Here is an 18,620-nt window from a genome sequence, read left to right as displayed (position 1 = left end):
TGTACTAGATGCCCTCTATTCTATGATACGAAGAGGGCTGTTTGTGGACAGGTATGAGCAGTTCTGTTTTTTGCCCAAATAGTGGACTGTAAATGCTGTGTTTTGGTTCAAAATATTTTTTTTGTAGAGGTTTGAAGTGATTAGTATGCATATCGGCCTTGTTCTCTGTTTTTACCTCATATGTGTGCTGAAAGTAGAGTTTTTCGACTGCTGAAGTTCACGACAGCAGTGGTGTGGTGGTGGTTGTACTGTGTTGAATGGTGTGTGGATGATTCTGAATAGTTGAAAGTGAAACCTTGTGTTGTGTGGTGGTGTTTATACTGATTTCTGTGTTTGGTTTAATGACTGAGTGACTTCAGCCCTTGTATTTGGTGTGTGAATGGTTCTGCAGTGTGCAGTACAGGTGTTTGATTTAATGACTAAGTGATTTCAGCTTTTGTATTTGATGTGCAATGTGTATTTGAAGATGTTGGTGGTGCTGAGAGTGAGATAAGTTTTGTGGAAGTGCGTGAGGTTGTGCTGAATATTTGAAGGTGAATTAGTTAAGATGGCATCGATTGGAGATGGGAATGACAATAAAACAGGCGTTATGATTTCTCCATATTACCTAAATGTTCAAATGACATCTATTAAGTTGAATGGTGAGAATTATGTGCTGTGGGCAAAATCTGTGGAGGTGTGTTTAAAGGCCAAGAAAAAAGTAAAGCATGTGAGAGAGGAGAAACCCTCATCTGATTCTCCGGGGTTTAGTGACTGGGAACAGGAAGATGCACAAATAATGACATGGCTGTGGAATAGCATGGAACCAAAAATTAGCATGAACTTTATGTTCCTAGATACAACTAAAGAAATCTGGGATCATGCTAAGAAACTGTACTCCGAACAAGACAATACAACTAGGGTGTATCAGTTGTACCAAGAGTACTTTAATCTGAAGCAAGGCAGTCAAAGCTTGGAGGAATACTATGCAAGTCAGAGGAATATCTGAAATGAGCTCAATGTGTATCATCCTCTGACACAGGATGTTCAAATTCAGCAACAACAGCGTGAGCAACTTGATGTGACAAGGTTTTTGGTGGGTTTGAAGGCTGAATATGAGCCTGCCCGAGCACAAATACTGGGGGGGTCTGCTCTTCCCTCACTTGAAGAAGTTTTTGCCCGTCTCAGGAGGACATCTATTGAGTCTATAGAGCATTCTTCTCTCTCAGACAGATCTGGTTTTGTGGTGACTAGAGGGGGAGGCCGTGGAAATAGAGGTGGTGGTGGTGGTCGTGGACTTCCAGGTAACCGTGGTGGTCCCATGTTTAACCGTGCTGGTGGCCGGAGTGGAGGTCGGGACTCAGGGGGAGGTCGTGGTAAAGGAAGAAGTAATGCCCCTAGGAAGTGTACACACAGTGGATTAGAGGGGCACACAGTTAATTTCTGCTATGATTTACATGGTCCACCCAACACTTGGGCTAACCACGCTGTGACTAAGGGTAGTGGTACAATTACTGAAAGGAGAGATCAACATCACCAACACCACAGATGGGAGATGTAGAACCATTAGCAAGAGTAACTGTTTGATATGTGGAGGACCGAGAAAGAGAAGAAAATACATTAGGAGTCCCAGACATATGGTCTGAGGCTCCTGAGTCAATGATCCAGTGTGAAGGCTTGGAAGCCAAGCAAGCCATACCTGAATGGGCAAGGGTAGCTGTGTTCTGTTGAGATGTCTGAAGGAACTGCTCATATACTGCACGGGGTACACTCACCATCTCCTTCCCAGAAGCACCAGTAGATGTGGAGGGAATCGAGTTAGTTTGCTGACTTTCAGTAATTGTACCACTATCCTTAGTCACAACATGGTTAGCCTAAGTGTTGGGTGGACCATGTAAATCATAGCAGAAATTAACCGTGTGCCCCTCTAATCCACATTGTGTACACTTCCTAGGGGCATTACTTCTTCCTTTACCACGACCTCCCCTTGAGTCCTGACCTCCACTCCGACCACCAGCACGGTTAAACATGGGACCACCATGGTTACCTGGAAGTCCATGACCACCACCACCACCTCTATTTCCACGGCCTCCCCCTCTAGTCATCACAAAACCAGATCTGTCTGAGAGAGAAGAATGCTCTATAGACTCAATAGATGTCCTCATTGCCTTTATCATCTGTTTTATATGTTCCCAAGTTCCCCTTTAACCTTATGTCTGTTAGTAGATTAACCAAGTCACTTAATTGTTCCACAACCTTTTATCCCTCTTCTTGTGTGTTTTAGGATCTCAAGACGGGGATGAAGATTGGTGGAGGGCATGAGGCAGGTGGATTGTATTACCTTGATGGTGGTGGCCCTTCAGTAGCTTTTCAGTCGTCTCTTACTCCTCTTCAATGGCACTGCAGACTTGGTCATCCTTCTCTCAAGGCTCTGAAGTTGCTGGTTCCTTCCTTGAGTCATCTTTCATCTTTGGATTGTGAGTCATGTCATCTTGGGAAACATCATAGAGTCTCTTTTAGTCCAAGAGTTGATAGTCGTGTCTCGAGTCATTTTTCTTTAGTTCATTATGATGTCTGGGGTCCGATCAAAGTGATGTCATACAATGGCTATAAGTATTTTGTAATTTTTGTTGAAGACTTTTCAAGGATGACATGGATTTATCTTATGAAAGATTGCAGTGAATTGTTTTCTATTTTTCAAAAAAATTATGCTGAAATACATACCCAATTTGGTGTTCATATTAAAATTCTTTGCTCCATAATGCCAAAGAGTACACCTCAACACCATTTCAGCAATACTTAGAGCACCATGGGATAATTCATCAAACTTCTTGTGCCTACACCCCACAATAGAACGGTGTAGCTGAACGAAAAAATCGACATCTCCTTGAAACTGCTCGGTCTTTGATGCTTAATATGAATGTCCCAAAGAATTTTTGGAGTGATGTTGTCCTAACATCTTGTTTTCTCATCAATCGGATGCCCATGTCCATCCTTGGAAGTCAATCCCCCTTCTCGGTGTTGTTTCCCACCTTGTCTCCGTTTCCTCTCACCCCAAGAGTCCTTGGATGTGTTTGTTTTGTTCAAAACTTGGGGCCTGGTTTAGACAAGTTAGATGCACGAGCTATTAAGTGTATCTTCGTTGGCTACTCAAGGACTTAGAAATATAAGTGCTATAACCTTAACTTCCATAAGTCATTTGTGTGCTCCGATGTCACATTCTTTGAATCAGTTCCTTTTTTCTCGGATACTATGGTTTCTTCTCCTTCCTCCGTAGTTCCTCTTCTCGTCCCTGTTGCGGATCCCCTTCCCGTGGTTCCCATTCCAATTGCAGATTCACCTCCCATGCCAGTTACTACTGAGAGGCCACCAATCAAACAAGTGTATACTCATAGAAGAGCACCGGCCCCTCCTCCAATTCAGCCCTCGTTGACAGATCATGTCATTGCTTCTTCTCCCTTAGACCTTGATCTTTCTATTGCCCTGCGGAAAGGTAAACGCACTTGTACTTCTCATCCTATTTCACACTGTGTTTTAGCTGCTCACCTTTTTGCTTCTCATCGCAACTTTATATCATTAATATCATCTGTTTCCATTCCCAAGACTGTCCAGGAAGCCCTTACCTCCCCAGGGTGGCGGCAAGCCATGGAAGAGGAACTCTCTACTCTACAACACAATCACACATGAGAACTTACTGCTCTTCCTCCTAGTAAGCATGCTGTTGGGTGTAAGTGGGTTTACACAGTGAAGTATCTTCCAGATGGCAGTGTGGAGCGATTGAAGACCAGGTTAGTGGCCAAGGGCTATTCTCAGCTGTATGGTGTGGACTATATGGAGACATTTTCTCCTGTGGCTAAAATTGGTTCAGTTTGGGTGTTGATTTCATTAGTTGCTATGTATGATTGGCCTCTTGTGCAATTGGACATAAAAAATGCTTTCCTACATGGTGATCTCATTGAGGAAGTGTATATGGAGCAACCGCCAAGGTTTGTTAGGTACCTGAAGGGTGCTCCAGGTTGTGGTTTGTTATACCAAAGTGGAGGGACTTTTGAAATAGTAGGGTATACAGATGCTGATTGGGCTGGTTCTATATCACCCAGGAGATCAACTATAGGGTATTGCACCTTCCTTGGTGGCAATCTTGTAACTTGGAAGAGCAAGAAACAAACAGTAGTGGCAAGGAGTAGTGTAGAAGCTGAATACAAAGCTATGACTCATACCACATGTGAACTAGTATGGTTGAAGAACTTGCTACAAGAGATGGGGTTCTCGGTTGACAAACCCATGAGACTATACTGTGATAACCAAGCTGCTGTTCACATCTCTTCCAACCCAGTCTTCCATGAGAGAACCAAGCATATTGAGGTCGATTGTCACTTTGTGAGAGAGAAAGTGATAAGTGGAGTTATAACCACATCTCATGTGAGCTCAGGAAATCAGTGGGCAGATTTCTTTACAAAGGGATTGTCTCGGGGTAGAGTAGATTATATTTGTGACAAGCTGGGACTATATGACATATACTCTCCAGCTTGAGGGGGAGTGTTAGAATACACAAATCAGGGGTATTTTGGTCATTTGGGTTTATCTATTTGAGAGTGAAAGGTCTATTTTATTTAAGATATGTGTCCCATCACTTATGAGGGCAATATGGTCTTTCTTGTAACTATGTTATTGGAGATAAATACAAGTGGGTCGGCTAGAGGTGGACTGATTTTTCCTAATCTGGCTGAACCCTTCTCCTCCTTCTTCTCTTCTTCTTCTTTCTCTTCTTCTTCTTCTTCTCTACTTTAACCTAGAATCGAATAGGGATTTTACACCATCAAAATTCAGTTTCACCCTAGCTGCCTGTAAAAGTGGGGACCAAATCTCTTGGACTAAAGGAGGAGAGGAAGAAGGCGTAGCTATAGCCCTCCAACCTCTAATGGAGTCATCATAAGAGAAATCCTTGAAAAGATGCCAGACTTTCAGCCAGTGAATGATTTTGATTGTAATGCCCTCAAAGTGTTTCCTTGGATTTTTCTTGCCCTTGAAAGATCCTATTATTCCTCTCCTCCCAAACCGACCAAATAATAGCTGCTCTTATGCTTTAAGATTTCTTGATTTGAATCATCAATCGAAAGGATTCCAATTGAGTCTTAAATCTCAATCTTTTCTGAAAAAATCATACTATTATTGTTTAAATGTAACATTTCAATTAATGATTAATGAATATTACAATTTATCTAATTACGTGATTGGGATGTATTTGATAGGGTCCTAGTTTTCTACTTTGTCATTTCTTTGTTTGTTATGATTCTTTTTTTTCTTATAGACAACTGAAATTTATAAAAGTAATCAACGAATAAATATATGCACAGGATATATACAAACCTGAATATAGGCTAGAATCTTCCACTAATCTCCAAGAATAAAGATACATTACAATTGAGCCTAAAAGGTATGATCCCTATTCACCCCTTGTTTGGCTAAGGCATCAGCCAAACTGTTTGCCAATCTTTTAATCCACTTGTCTAACACCACATAGCCTAATCAGGATGTATTTTCCAACTGACTACCACCCTTGAGTCACCTTCAATGATAATCTTCTGCATATTCAATTGTTTTGCTGGACTCAGCCCTTGTAATACTGCCAATTGTTTGTTTTGATTTTTTAATAGTCTTTTGTTTTAAACTCCTGTTGGTAGTAAGATTTGTTTAGGTTATTTAAGAGTTAAGACCCATATAGATTGACTTTCAAGATCAAACTTGACCATACCATCTTATGCTTCTAGTGTATTAGTGGAAAATTCTACTTTATTTACATACATAAGTGGTAGATATGGAGTAAAAATGGGATGAAATCACTTTTCTAAGTTTTACATAGTTTTAATTTTTTAATAAATCTAAGGTTTTTTTTTTCTTTTTTTTTTTATGAATGGATGGTATTTTATTAAATAGAGATAGAAATAGTACAAGCATGAAGCACTATAAGAGGAGGCACGAGGTGTTACCTCCCCTTAAAGGTGGTTTCAAACCCAACTCTTTCCAGATTACAGTTACAAAATAGCCAAAAACAGAGAATCAATTGAAGCCCCTTGTTTAGTTAAAGAATCTGCCAAAGCATTTGTCGATCTACTAACCCACTGAAATCTAATTGACATGGTTCTCGTAAGCCATTTGACTTTTTTGATGATCTCCCTATATCCCCAAACAATAGTTTCTGGGTCCGACATCCATCCCACTATCACCTTAGAGTCTCCTTCAACTATCAAATTAGTCACTCCAAGTAGGTTGGAAATCTGTAGTCCTTGTACCACAGCTAATATCTCAGCCCTTGTAGAGTCTCCATAACCCACTGGACCTGAGAATAAGGACAGAATGTTGCCATCCTTATTCCTCAAGATCCCTCCTATACCTGAAGGTCCTGGATTGCCTTGACTGCTTCCATCAAAGTTCAACTTTACAACTCCTTTCGGAGGGGGTAACTGACTTGCTTGTGTTCTATTTTTCTTGGATGAGGTGGAGGCTGCTGCTGCCCAACTCCTTCGAAGGTCATTATTAGAGTAATCCGCAAAGAGATTAGTAGTTTCCAAAGGATTTCCTTTGCCAGTATACAATCCTTTATTTCAGCAATACTTCTCTCCTCCTGGAAAATTGTAGCATTTCTTTCCTCCCAAATGGTCCATAAGAGGGCTGCCCTAATACATTTTCAAATTACTTTCCCTCTCTTTGTTGGCCAACCAAAAAAAGACAGATCAAAAAGCCGATTTACCTCAGGAGACAGGTTCCACCTATACCCAAACAGCATAAAAACCCAATTCCAAATATTTATTGTAAAAAAGCAAGAAATCAGTAGGTGATAACAGTCCTCATTCTGCATTTTACATAAAATGCACCAATTGGGGGACAAGCATGAATAAGGTCTCTTTTTTTGTACATTGTCCATAGTATTAATTTTACCATAATACACTTCCTAACAAAAACCAGCAATTTTAGGTGGAATTGGCCTTGATTAGACTTCTTTAATTGGGAACAACAAAGGGGAAGGAGTAGAGCATAGGGACTTAAAGAAGGAAGAACAAGAGAAGGAGCCACTCGAGGTCAAAGACCAATTTCTTCTATCTGGTTTAGGAGGGTCCAAACAAACAAAATCAAGTAAAAGTAAGAGCTCAGAGGCAGGAGCCGATTCCTCATCCCTCAACCCTCTATAGAACCCAAAATCCCAGTTAAGAGACAATTGGAGAATTGGGGGGGGGGGGAAGAAACCTCGAAACAAGCTCCTTTTTATAGAGGGAAATAGAAAAAAAGGGAGGGATAGAGGTCTTTTAATGGTTGATTGCCCACCCAAACATCTTCCCAAAAAAGCACAGAATTACCATTGCAGACATCATACCTTACAAACTTGAGAAATTTTGGGAGGATGCCAGAAATTACCTTCCAAGGTGTAGTGAGTGTGGCTTGTCGAGATACCTCGGCATCCCAACCAGATTCAGAACAGCCATGGATACTAGCCACCACCATGTGCCACAATCTCTCTCTTTCCAAAGGCCACCTCCATAACCACTTGCCCAAAAGAGCTTCATTCTTATTTACTAGGTTCCCTAACCCTAACCCTAAGCCCCCTTGTTCCTTTTTTCGACTCACCACCTCCCATCTAATCAAATGATCATTTTTCTCTACACTTGGCTCCCACAAAAAATCCCTCATCAACTTTTCTATCTTCTTGGCTTCCCTAACAGGTATCCTAAAAACAGACAAAAGGTAGATGGGTAAGTTTGCGAGTGTGGCCCTAATCAAAGTTATTCTACCCCCCAAAGAGATATAGTTCTTTTTCCAAGTCACTAGTCTTTTTTCAAACTTCTCTACCACTGGGTTCCAAAACCTTTCCTTTGGATTTGCACCTAGGGGAATATGTGTAGTCCCCTATGGGACATTCTCTTGAATATGTGTAGTTAATTCATCCTGACTAGTGTGCAAGCAAAAGAAATAAGGCATAAGTCTTGGAGAAGTCATATTGCAACTAGAAACACTATTGTGTTGGTGAAGTCTCACAGAAACTTTCATGTCTCTCCCACAGGTTTTCTTGCATTGGCTGTTGCACCTTAAATACAATCTTAATTAAGTTCAAATATCTATGTGGTATTTCTTTGATTCTTTCCTTTTCAAAATCCACCTTATTATCATTCTAGGAACTCTATCATGTGCTTTATTTGGATTAGTAAATACCACGTGAAGATCTCTCTTCTTTTCCTTAATTTTCTTTATCAATCATATAAGTAAAAGGATCATTTCCCTTGTTGATCTCCTTGGACTAAAACCAAATTGGCCTTTTTATATACTTGTTTCTTGTCCTAATCTCCACTCAATTACTCTCTGCCAAGGTTTGATAGTGTCACTTACAAAGTTACAAGTTTATCCTACAGTAATTATCATATTTTTGTATATTTGCTTTATTTTTAAACATAGGGCCATGATGCTTTTTCTCTATTAATCTAGCATTTTCTTTGTTTTCGTCTTTTTTTTTTTTTGAGAAAGGTAAAGTATTGTATGTTGTATTGATATCAAAAGTATGGTGCTCTGTGCAATAAGAAGCTATACATGATATCCTATTAGGGACCCCCAAAAAAATCCACCCTCAAAAAAAGTAGAAGAAAAAGTATCATTGCTAAATACATTATGGACAGACAGCCAGCCCTTTAAAAACCCTTTAAAGAGGGTCATTTACTTGGGACACCCTATTTTTTCACATATTTACTAAAACATGTCCTATAGGTTGTGTGTTACTGAAACAACCTCTTCAAATGAGTGGAAATTGGAAAATATAAAAGGGCCCAGGATTTTTATTCCAAAAACTTTTCATATATATATATATATATGTATTTTTCATTATCACTGTTAATGTCTTTATCATCATCATTGTTGTTACTACTGTTATTTTTTCGTAAGTAGTCATGACCAGTGCACTTGATCTGTATGGTGATTGTGTATGGCTTTGAGATAAGAACCAAGGCTGTAACATGTAGCATCTATAAAGTAGAGCTTATGAAGATCTTAATTCATAGGGCACCTTTTATGGGTATATATATTCCTGGGCACTCCAGATCTGCTACCCACAAACTGTTCCTACATCCCACCCAGAGAACACCACCAGCCTGTGTCGGGAACATCTCCTCGTGAATGACAAGGGAGATATTCCCAATGTGCAGCTGTAATGTTAAGTGGGTTGGGATGTGGGAACAGCTTATGGGTAGCAGATCCGAGTGCATTCCTCGGATCATAATTATATCACAGAATGACTTTCCTTGATCATATATTTCAGTATTATAGACTTAAATTCTATAATAGACTACAGTTTAATTTATTGGTACCATTTTCCTTGATCTACCTTGCAGTATTGTGGCCTTCTGTTCTGTATTGTTGTATGTCAATTTAAATTTTCCTACACTTGAGATTGGGAGAAGCTTCAATTGCCAAAGCTTTAAATGTTTCTTCTGATTTTCTATGTTCTACTTTATTGCAGCTCTTGGAGGATATAGTCGAGGCTTATATGTTGAAAAGTGGGCACCATTTGAAAAGGTTAATATCCACTAGTTGGTATGAAGTTCAATAACTACTAGACTTTTGTCTTGTTTTTGATTGGTAACAATGAAACTTTATAAGAAGTAAGAAAGAACAAAATTACAAAGAAATACTAACATCTTCCCCACGAAAAAAGGAAAATTAGAGTTAGTCCCCTAACTTATCCAAATTACCTACTTCCAAGAATTTGTTTATAAGATTTCTGTCCCAAATGGATACGGATCTCAATATAATTGTTGTCTGTTTACTCCCTGTTTTGTCAGAGTCAGAAAAATAGTTCTCTGATCTTAACCAACTAAAACTAGATTTTGTCCAAGATATATGCATCTCGGTAATGACATTGCAGCATTAAGCATATAAATACTTTGTCCAGAATGGGCCTATTTCCATTGTTCTATTATTATAAATAAAAGAGGAAATTATGGAGCTGTACCATTGTTCCATTCAAATTTTCTATAGTGCAGACTGCAGACCAAATTAATGACTTATATATTTCAGATGTAATGACTTATGTATTACAATAAATTTTCTGTCTTGGCTGTTAGAAAAGGTGCTATTGTTTTGGGTGCGGGAATTATAATGTCAAAAGTTCCATCCCTCTATGTTCTCTTCTTGAATGCCTCAATTTTTCCTTGTTTTCTTTTCTCTCCCCTCCCCCATTATTCATATTAACAGCTTTTTTTAAGAACAAACTCAACAACTGTATGAAAAAGGAGGTTGTTTGTCATATTTAATGTAAATGACTGATGCAGCAGCACTGCCACGGTTATGATCTATGATCAAGGTTCAAAGTATCAATACACCTGATATGCATGAGCTTTTATATTGAGTGTGTTGATAGCCTACAACATTTTTTTCTAAGTTTTTTTTTTTTCAAAATTGATCAAGGGGACGGTCTTAGGCTTGCCTCCCCCCCTCCCCCCTGAAAAGACTCACAACTGCTTTATTGCTTCTATTGGGAGGCATATAAAGCTAAAATACACAATGATTATGCAACTCCATAGATCTATAAAATTATTCAATATCTAACCTCTAGTCTCTAGAATCTAGATGAGCCAAAATTAGCTTGTAGCTAAGAAAGCTTCCAAGATGTGTATTGCTAGTTATTCATCAAAAAAAGTGTATTGCTTGTTCCAAGAGGGCACAACACAACATGTGCACCATTTGAAAAATAATATCAGATTCAAAGGAAATGAACTTCACAAAATAAATGATAATGAGAATATCCTTTATTGGTTAGTCACCTCTACAATCTGCAGTATGGTGGTAGTGGCACCATGGAAAAGAAATGAGATCTTTTGAGAAGAAAATTCTTTCTTTCCAATTTAAAAAAAAATAAAAAAATTAAAAGCGCAAGGCCAAAAATTTTAAAAATGCAAAAATTCAAAAAATATTAAATATAATGTTAATAAAAAATATAAACTTAAATTTTAAAATAAATGTTTTAAAAAACCTATTATCTAAAATTGAAATACATAAACATAACATGTAAAGCACATTCAAATGAAAATTTAAAAATAAAAGCAAACATATAAAGCATTTTCAAGCATGTAAAGCCCACAATCTCTTTTTTCCTTCACTTGCATTACTTCAATTGGCTAATGTGATGTAAAACATATTGCATTCTTGATTCTATGAGTCGCCATTGTACCACGCCCCTTGAGGCAAGCCCGAACAAGTCCATGTTAGGGTCTTAAATTCTTATTTCCCACATAAAGAATAATGATTTTATAACGTTAATTGCCTTTTAAGAAGATATTTTATTGGAATGAATGAATGAATAATATTAGCAAATAGGGGGTTCTCGAAGCCTGCCTTTTAAGAAGAATAATGAACTTGTTTGGGCTTGCCTCGAGGGGCGTGGTCGGGGGTCCAGAGGCAAATCCCCCGGCCTAGTAATTAAGCTCAAAAAAAGGAAAAAAGCACAGAATTTTAAAAAGGCGCATGCTTGGGGTGAGGCACAAGGCACATCAGGCGCATGCCTAGGCGCACCAGGCATGTGCCTTTTGAAAGGGGTGCACCTAGAACCTGGGCTAGGCACATGCCCTAAAATGCGCCTTGCCTGTGCACCTAGACACGCCTTCTAAATCACTACTCTGTAGTACCTTATCTATTGTTATGGGTCCTCAAATCATTTTTCGCTACTTCAACCTGTTTCCCTTTTGGTCTGTCCCTAGTGTCCGACTCTTTAACTTGTAACAGATCACTTCTCTTCACAATGCTGTAAATGGTCTTCTCTGGTCTTGACTAAACCATCTTACTCTATTTTCCCTTGTTTTATGTCTTATTAGAGCTATTTCTAGGATCCTTCAAATAAAGTTCATTTCCAAGGTTTAAAATGTTGATGTCGATGGAAATGTTGCTTACCAAAATATAGGACATATGTCGGAAATGTCGGAAATGTCGAGGGGAAATATTGTAAAAATTAGAGACATTGTGGAAATATTATGAAATATGTGGAAATATGCATTGATATTTTGTAAAATGATAAAAGAAGCATTAATACATATTTCTAGACTATTATTCTTATTTTTTTTTGATAGATAATGATAATGAAAATTTTATTAAATAAAGAACTAAGTATTCATCATACAATTCCCCACAAAGAGGCGCGAGGTGCAACCTCCAAACTACATCATAAAGCTTACAATTGAGCCCAAAAGAGCTGATTCCTATGTACTCCTTGTTTAGCTAGAAGGTCTGCCAGCCCATTTGCCGATCTTCTTTCCCATTGAACTGTGACTGAAATATTTGAAGTCAGCCACTTAAATCTTCTCAAAGCCCCCCTGTACGGCTAGGCTGCCGTCTCTGGTTCTTTTAGCCATCCAATAACCAATTTGGAATCACCTTCAATCATTAAATGCTCCATTGCCAACTCTCTTGCATATTCTGCTCCTTGTAACACTGCTTGGAGTTCTGCATTTACAGAGTCTCCCCACCCTATAGGACCAGAAAATAGAGCTACAATCTGACCCTCATCATTTCGGAAGACCCCCTATTCCAGATGGCCCCGGGTTGCCCAAACTACTGCCATCAAAATTTAGTTTAATGACGCCTGCATCAGGAGGCTTCTAATCCACCACTGGCTTGCTGCTGATTGCAGAACTTTTAGCTAGTTGTTCCCAATTTCTCCTTATGTCATCGAAAGTGTAGGTGGAAAACAAATCCAAGGATTTTGCCCAACTTATGGCCCTACAAAAGATACTTTCTAACACACATGTTTGATCCCTCTCCTTGTCATTAAAGATTCTAGCATTTCATTCCTCCCACATAGTCCACACTAAAGCAACTCTAACACACCTCCACAAAACTCTTCCTCTTCTCTTTGGCCACCTGAAAGTTGTAGGATCAAAAAGATTGCAAATCTGCACCAGTTCTATCCACCTGCACCCGAAAAGATCAAAAAGCTTTTCCCAAAGGCCTACAACAAAAGGGCAAGTGATTAGTATATGGTAGCAACTTTCCTCGTTAGCTTTGCATAGGGTGCACCAGTTAGGAGAGATACAAAGACTAGGTCTTCTTTTTTGTAAAACATCCAAAGTGTTGATTTTCCTGAGGGAGACTTCCCAACAAAGGGCTCCAACTTTAGGAGGGACAGGTTTGGACCAAACTTCCTTGTTATGAAAAGGTTGACTCAATGGAGAGGAGCACAAGGAAGCAAAGAAGGAGGCACAAGAAAAGGAACCTGAAGGTAATGGCTTCCAAATACGGGAGTCTACAGAAGGAGGGTCCAAGCAAACATAATCAATAGTTTTGAGGAGCAAAGCAGCCTGGTCAAGCTCAGAATCTCTCAAACCTCTTCTAAAACCCAGATTCCAGTTTACGCCAGAAGAAATGGATGATGATACAAACTTTTGAATTGGCTCATTTTTAAAACACGAGATGGAATACAAGGAGGGAAAGATGTCCTTGAGGATACAATCACCAATCCAAACATCCTCCCAAAACAAAACCCTATCTCCAGTACTAACATCATACCTGATCAGGTTCAGGAAAACGGGAAGAATACTATGAATAGCCTTCCATGGGGATTTCAGCGTAGCACGCCGAGATACACCAACATCCCATTCATTGTTTGCAACACCATGCACACTTCTTACCACTTTATGCCAAAGTCTCTCCCTTTCTAGAGGCCACCTCTATTTGCTGGAATGAAGCTGCTGAAGGAGAAGAGAAGAAGAAGAAGAAGAAGAGTTGAGAATGGTGGCTAATAACCTCTCAGCCGGCCCTACTCTATTATTAATAAGTGTATTACATAATATTATACAAATAGACTAGAATGCCCCTGATTAGTGATGGGACACCTAGACAAATAAAAAAAAACACTAAATAAGATTAGGCCCAATAACAGAAGACTAAAGACCCAACAAAGATAAATAAACATATTAAGACAGCCGAACCAACACTCCCCCTTAAACTAAGCATGGATGTCAATCATGTTTAGCTTGCCAAGTAAGTCCAAGAATTTTACTGTATCTAGCCCTTTAGTTAAAACATCTGCGATCTGCATCTCGGAGGGAGTATAAGGAATGCATAGTTCTCCTGAGACTATTCTTTCTCTGACAAAGTGGCGGTCTATCTCAATATGTTTCGTTCTATCATGTTGCACTGCGTTTTTTGCTATGTTGATGGCAGCCTTGTTGTCACAGTACAACCTGAGAGGGCTCTCGATCTTTATTCCAAGTTCACCAAGAAGGATCTTAAGCCACAGAAGTTCAGCAACACCATGAGCCATAGCTCGATATTCAGCCTCTGCACTTGATCTAGTAACAACATTTTGTTTTTTACTCCTCCATGTAACTAGATTTCCTCCAACAAAGGTGCAGTACCCGGAAGTGGACTTCCTGTCCCCAATAGAGCCAGCCCAATCTGCATCAGTATATGCTTCAACTTCAATCTTATTGTGTTTTTTTAACAGAACCCCTTTCCTCGGGCAAGACTTTAAATATCTGAGAATCCTTTCCACAACTTTCATGTGAGGGATTTTAGGAGTGTGCATGAACTGACTGACAACATGTACAACATAAGCAATGTCAGGGCGAGTGAGGGATAGATAGATCAACTTCCCCACTAGCTTTTGGTATCTTTCCTTATCAAGGTAGTCCTCTCCTACTGATTCCTATAGGCCATGGTTCTATTCTATTGGAGTATCTGCTAGCCTACACCCCATCATGCCTGTCTCTTGTAGAAGATCAAGGGCATATTTCCTCTGACATATGTAGATGCCCTCTTTTGATCTAGCAATTTTAATCCCAAGGAAGTATCTCAGCTGACCCAGGTCTTTGATCTCAAATTCAGTAGCCAAGAACTCCTTTAGTCTTTTAATCTCTTCCTGATCATCCCCTGTAATCACCATATCATCCACATAGACAATAAGTGCTGTAAGTTTTCCATTTCTCTTCCTTATGAACAATGTATGATCTGCCCCACTTTGAGTATAACCACCTTTCTTCATGGCCCCACAAAGTTTCTCAAACCAAGCTCGAGGAGATTGCTTACGACCATATAGTGCTTTTCTCAGTCTGCACACCTTCCTGCCAAACCCATAACCTGGTGGAGGATTCATGAATACCTCTTCATGTAGGTCGCCATTTAGGAAGGCATTCTTCATGTCCAACTGATGTAGCTCCCATGAGAAATTTGCAGCTAATGACAATAGAACTCAGATTGTGTTGAGTTTTGCTACTGGAGCAAAGGTTTCTCTATAGTCAATCCCTTCTTTTTGAGTAAACCCTTTTGCTACAAGTTTGGCCTTGTACCTTTCAATGGACCCGTCCTCCCTATGCTTTATAGTGAACACCCACTTGCATCCAACAGTGCTTTTACCTTCCGGTAGATCCACTAATTCCCAAGTCCTTGCTTTCATTAAGGCTTTCATTTCTTCGTCCATAGCCTCTTTCCATCTTGGGTTGGATACTGCCTCTGAATACCTAGTAGGAACATGCACAGAAGAGAGAGCAGACACAAAAGAACAATAACGGGGAGACAAATGTGAGTAAGACACAAAATCAGCAATGGGGTGTCGGGTAGTACAAGAACGGGTAGGCTTACGAAGGGCAATAGGAAGATCCAAGTCAGAGGGATGTGTGATAGGATTACTTGGGGTTGCTGAGACAGGTTGATCCGAGTCTAATTGGTTGCTGTCATGAGTTGGAAGACCCTTTTTCCTTCCGTTGTAGGTGATTCTTATATCTTTCTGCTGCCTTCTGGAGTCTTCAGTAACATCTGCAACATCACTAGTAGTAGTTGGTGCAATGGAAGCCTCACTAGATTCACCTGGGATACCACAACTAGGAGGATCAGGAGGAGAAGATGGAAGGTCCGAGGCAGAAAGAGGCACAAAGGAGGGAACAGAAGAATCCTCTTCCATCCCGCTAGTCTCCCCCTAAAGAGGATTCTGGGAAGAATGAAAATAGGATTGAGACTAAAAAAAAAACACATCCTTTGTGACATTTTTTCTTGGTGACTGGATCATAACACTTGTAACCCTTCTGTGTAAGAGAGTACCCCAAAAAGATTCCTTTCGTAGCCCTAGGATCTAGTTTGGTCTTCTTTGGATCCTTTACATGTATAAAGCATACACAACCAAAGACTCTCGGTGGAAGAGAAAAGTCTGGAAGATGAGGGCAAAGGACAGAGAAAGGAGTTTTCATCCCCAATACCTTGGATGGCATTCGATTTATCAGATATGATGCAGTAAGGACTGCTTGAGACCAATAGTTTTTGGGAACTTTGTGCTGAAATAGTAAGGCTCGAGCAGTCTCCAATTGGTGTCTATTCTTACGCTCAACAACCCCATTCTGTTGGGGGGTACTAGCACAAGATGACTGATGGATCATTCCAGCATCTTCCATAAACAGATTCAGGGACCTTTCAAAGTATTCAGCTGCATTATCAGACCTAAATTGTTTAATTTTCTTGCCAAATTGTGTTTCAATCATTTTGTAAAATGCCATGGTTACCCGTGGCACTTCATTTCGTCCTTTTAACAAGTAGATCCATGTGCATCGAGAGTAGTGATCAATAAAATTGATAAAGTACCAAAAGCCATCAACAGAAATAATGGGTGAAGGGCCCCAAACATCAGAGTGGACTAAATCAAAAGAAGCTTGAATTTCATTACTAGAAATTGGATAAACAGTTCTACATTGTTTTGATAACTGACAGAATTCACAAACTAAATTTTGACTTGAAACACCTTTGAATAATTCCGAAAACAACACTTGTAATGATGAAAAAGGTAAATGACCTACCCTAGCATGCCACAGATGTAACCTAGCTATTGACTCCACATTGGACTGACTACTAGTAGCAGATGTTTGTAAGGCCGAACTGATGTCTGCATTGAGGTAGTAGAGGCTTCCACACTCATGACCGCTCCCAATCGTTCTCTTCGTCAATCTGTCCTGAAAGACACAATGAGTAGGAAAAAAAGTTATGCTACAATTCAAATTCTTGGTAAGCTTTGAAACAGATAAGAGATTTGAAGAAAGATTGGGAACATGCAGAACAGATTTGAGTGAGAGATCCTTGCTTAGGTCAACCACCCCTTTTCCAGAGATGGTAGAGAGGGAACCATCAACAACCCTTATCTTATCTTGGTCAGACAGTAAATGATATGAAGAAAATAGAGAAGACATATGTCATGTGGTCAGTTGCACTAAAAGCAGAGGCAGTACCTGAACTGGCAAGGGAGGTGGAAGCAAGAGAATTGGTCCTTAGATGGGCTAGTGCCCGGCTAAGAACCTCTACCTCATCAGCAATGAAACCCAAGGACCCGTGTCCGGGGGAATTAGCAATTTGTCCCATGGAAGATGATGTAACTGTGGATGAGTGTTTTGAGCCATCACCACTATGACTGGCAACCAGATTCCCACTTGCAGCTTGATCATTCTGTTGCTTATCTTTCTTCAAAGCAGCTGGTTTCAGATGTGGATAGAGAACCCAACAAGTCTCTTTCACATGCCTTTCTCCTTCACAGTGGGTACACTTCAGATGTCTCTTGTCCGAGTACTTATTCCCCTTTTGATTTGTATAAATTAGGGCCGAATGCTCCACAGACTGTTCAACTGGTTTAGTTTGAGTATCAACTTGCATCTCTTTTCTTCTAACCTCTTCATTCCTCACGAGATAGTAGACATGATGTAGGTCTGGCATTTCATCCCTTCCCAGAATTTGGGACCTTATGCTCTCATATATTGGATCTAGGCCAGCCAAAAATTTAAATGCTCTGCCCTCTTTAATTTGTTTGTCATGCCTTTCCTTGTCTCTGACATTCTCCCAATCAAGAATGAGGTGATGATCTAGCTCTTCCCATAGTCCTTCTAAGGTAGCAAAATATGTTGCAACAGTCATATCCCCTTGCCTCAAGGCAGCAATGTCTTGATTCAATCTATAAATTCTGGCATTATTTTTTCTCTGCCCAAAAGTTTTGGTCACTTTCTCTCATATCTTCGTAGCAGTGGAGAAATGTTGAACAGTCCTAGCTACCCTTGGAGTCATTGAAGCAAGTAGCCAGGACACAACTGTAGCATTCTGCTTACGCCAAACTGCATAATTAACACTCCCCACTTCAGGTTCCTTCTTCTGCCCGTCCAAATAACTAGTGAGTTCCCGGGATGTGATGAAGAGCATGGCTGAAACAGGCCATTCTCTGAAGTTATACTCATCCAACAACACATTAGTAATCTGCAGGCTGTGCAGATTTGGATTCTCCAGAGTAGGGGACCTCCCACTAGTCCTAACATCTCTAGAAGACAGTTCCCCGGATATAGAAGACATCTTCTCCTACTTGCAAAGATCAAAACTGTAAACACAATATACAGAGAACTGTTTCAGACTTACGGAACTTGTTGCATTGCAAACTCTGTCCAGAGAACCCGTAACAGAGCTGAAACCACGAGCACCACACTGCTGCACTGATAAGACTAAAAAGTACCCTATTTTTATCCCCTAATATTCACTCTTTTACATTAATTTAGCACTTAAATGGACTCATTACTCTTGTATTTCGATTCAGGGCAAGAAAGAAGGCAATTGGAAGAAAACAGGGGAATTCAGACGATTTTGCACAGTTTCGGCAA

General features: G+C 39.8%; 1 pseudogene across 1 annotated transcript in view; it reads left to right on the top strand.

The window, feature by feature from the left end:
• LOC104610105 (phosphoribosylaminoimidazole carboxylase, chloroplastic-like) overlaps positions 1-18,620 on the top strand; it is a 55,431-nt pseudogene that overhangs the window by 4,678 nt on the left and 32,133 nt on the right. Inside the window, exon 5 of the transcript XR_016080530.1 lies at positions 9,479-9,534. The product of XR_016080530.1 is annotated as a phosphoribosylaminoimidazole carboxylase, chloroplastic-like (transcript). The remainder of the gene's footprint in view (positions 1-9,478; positions 9,535-18,620) is intronic.

Source organism: Nelumbo nucifera, chromosome 1, assembly GCF_055504915.1.
Source record: "Nelumbo nucifera cultivar China Antique chromosome 1, China Antique-T2T, whole genome shotgun sequence".
NCBI lineage: Eukaryota > Viridiplantae > Streptophyta > Magnoliopsida > Proteales > Nelumbonaceae > Nelumbo > Nelumbo nucifera.
The sequence above is the reverse complement of the archived record's forward strand: the minus strand, read 5'-3'. Positions and strand labels throughout refer to the sequence as shown.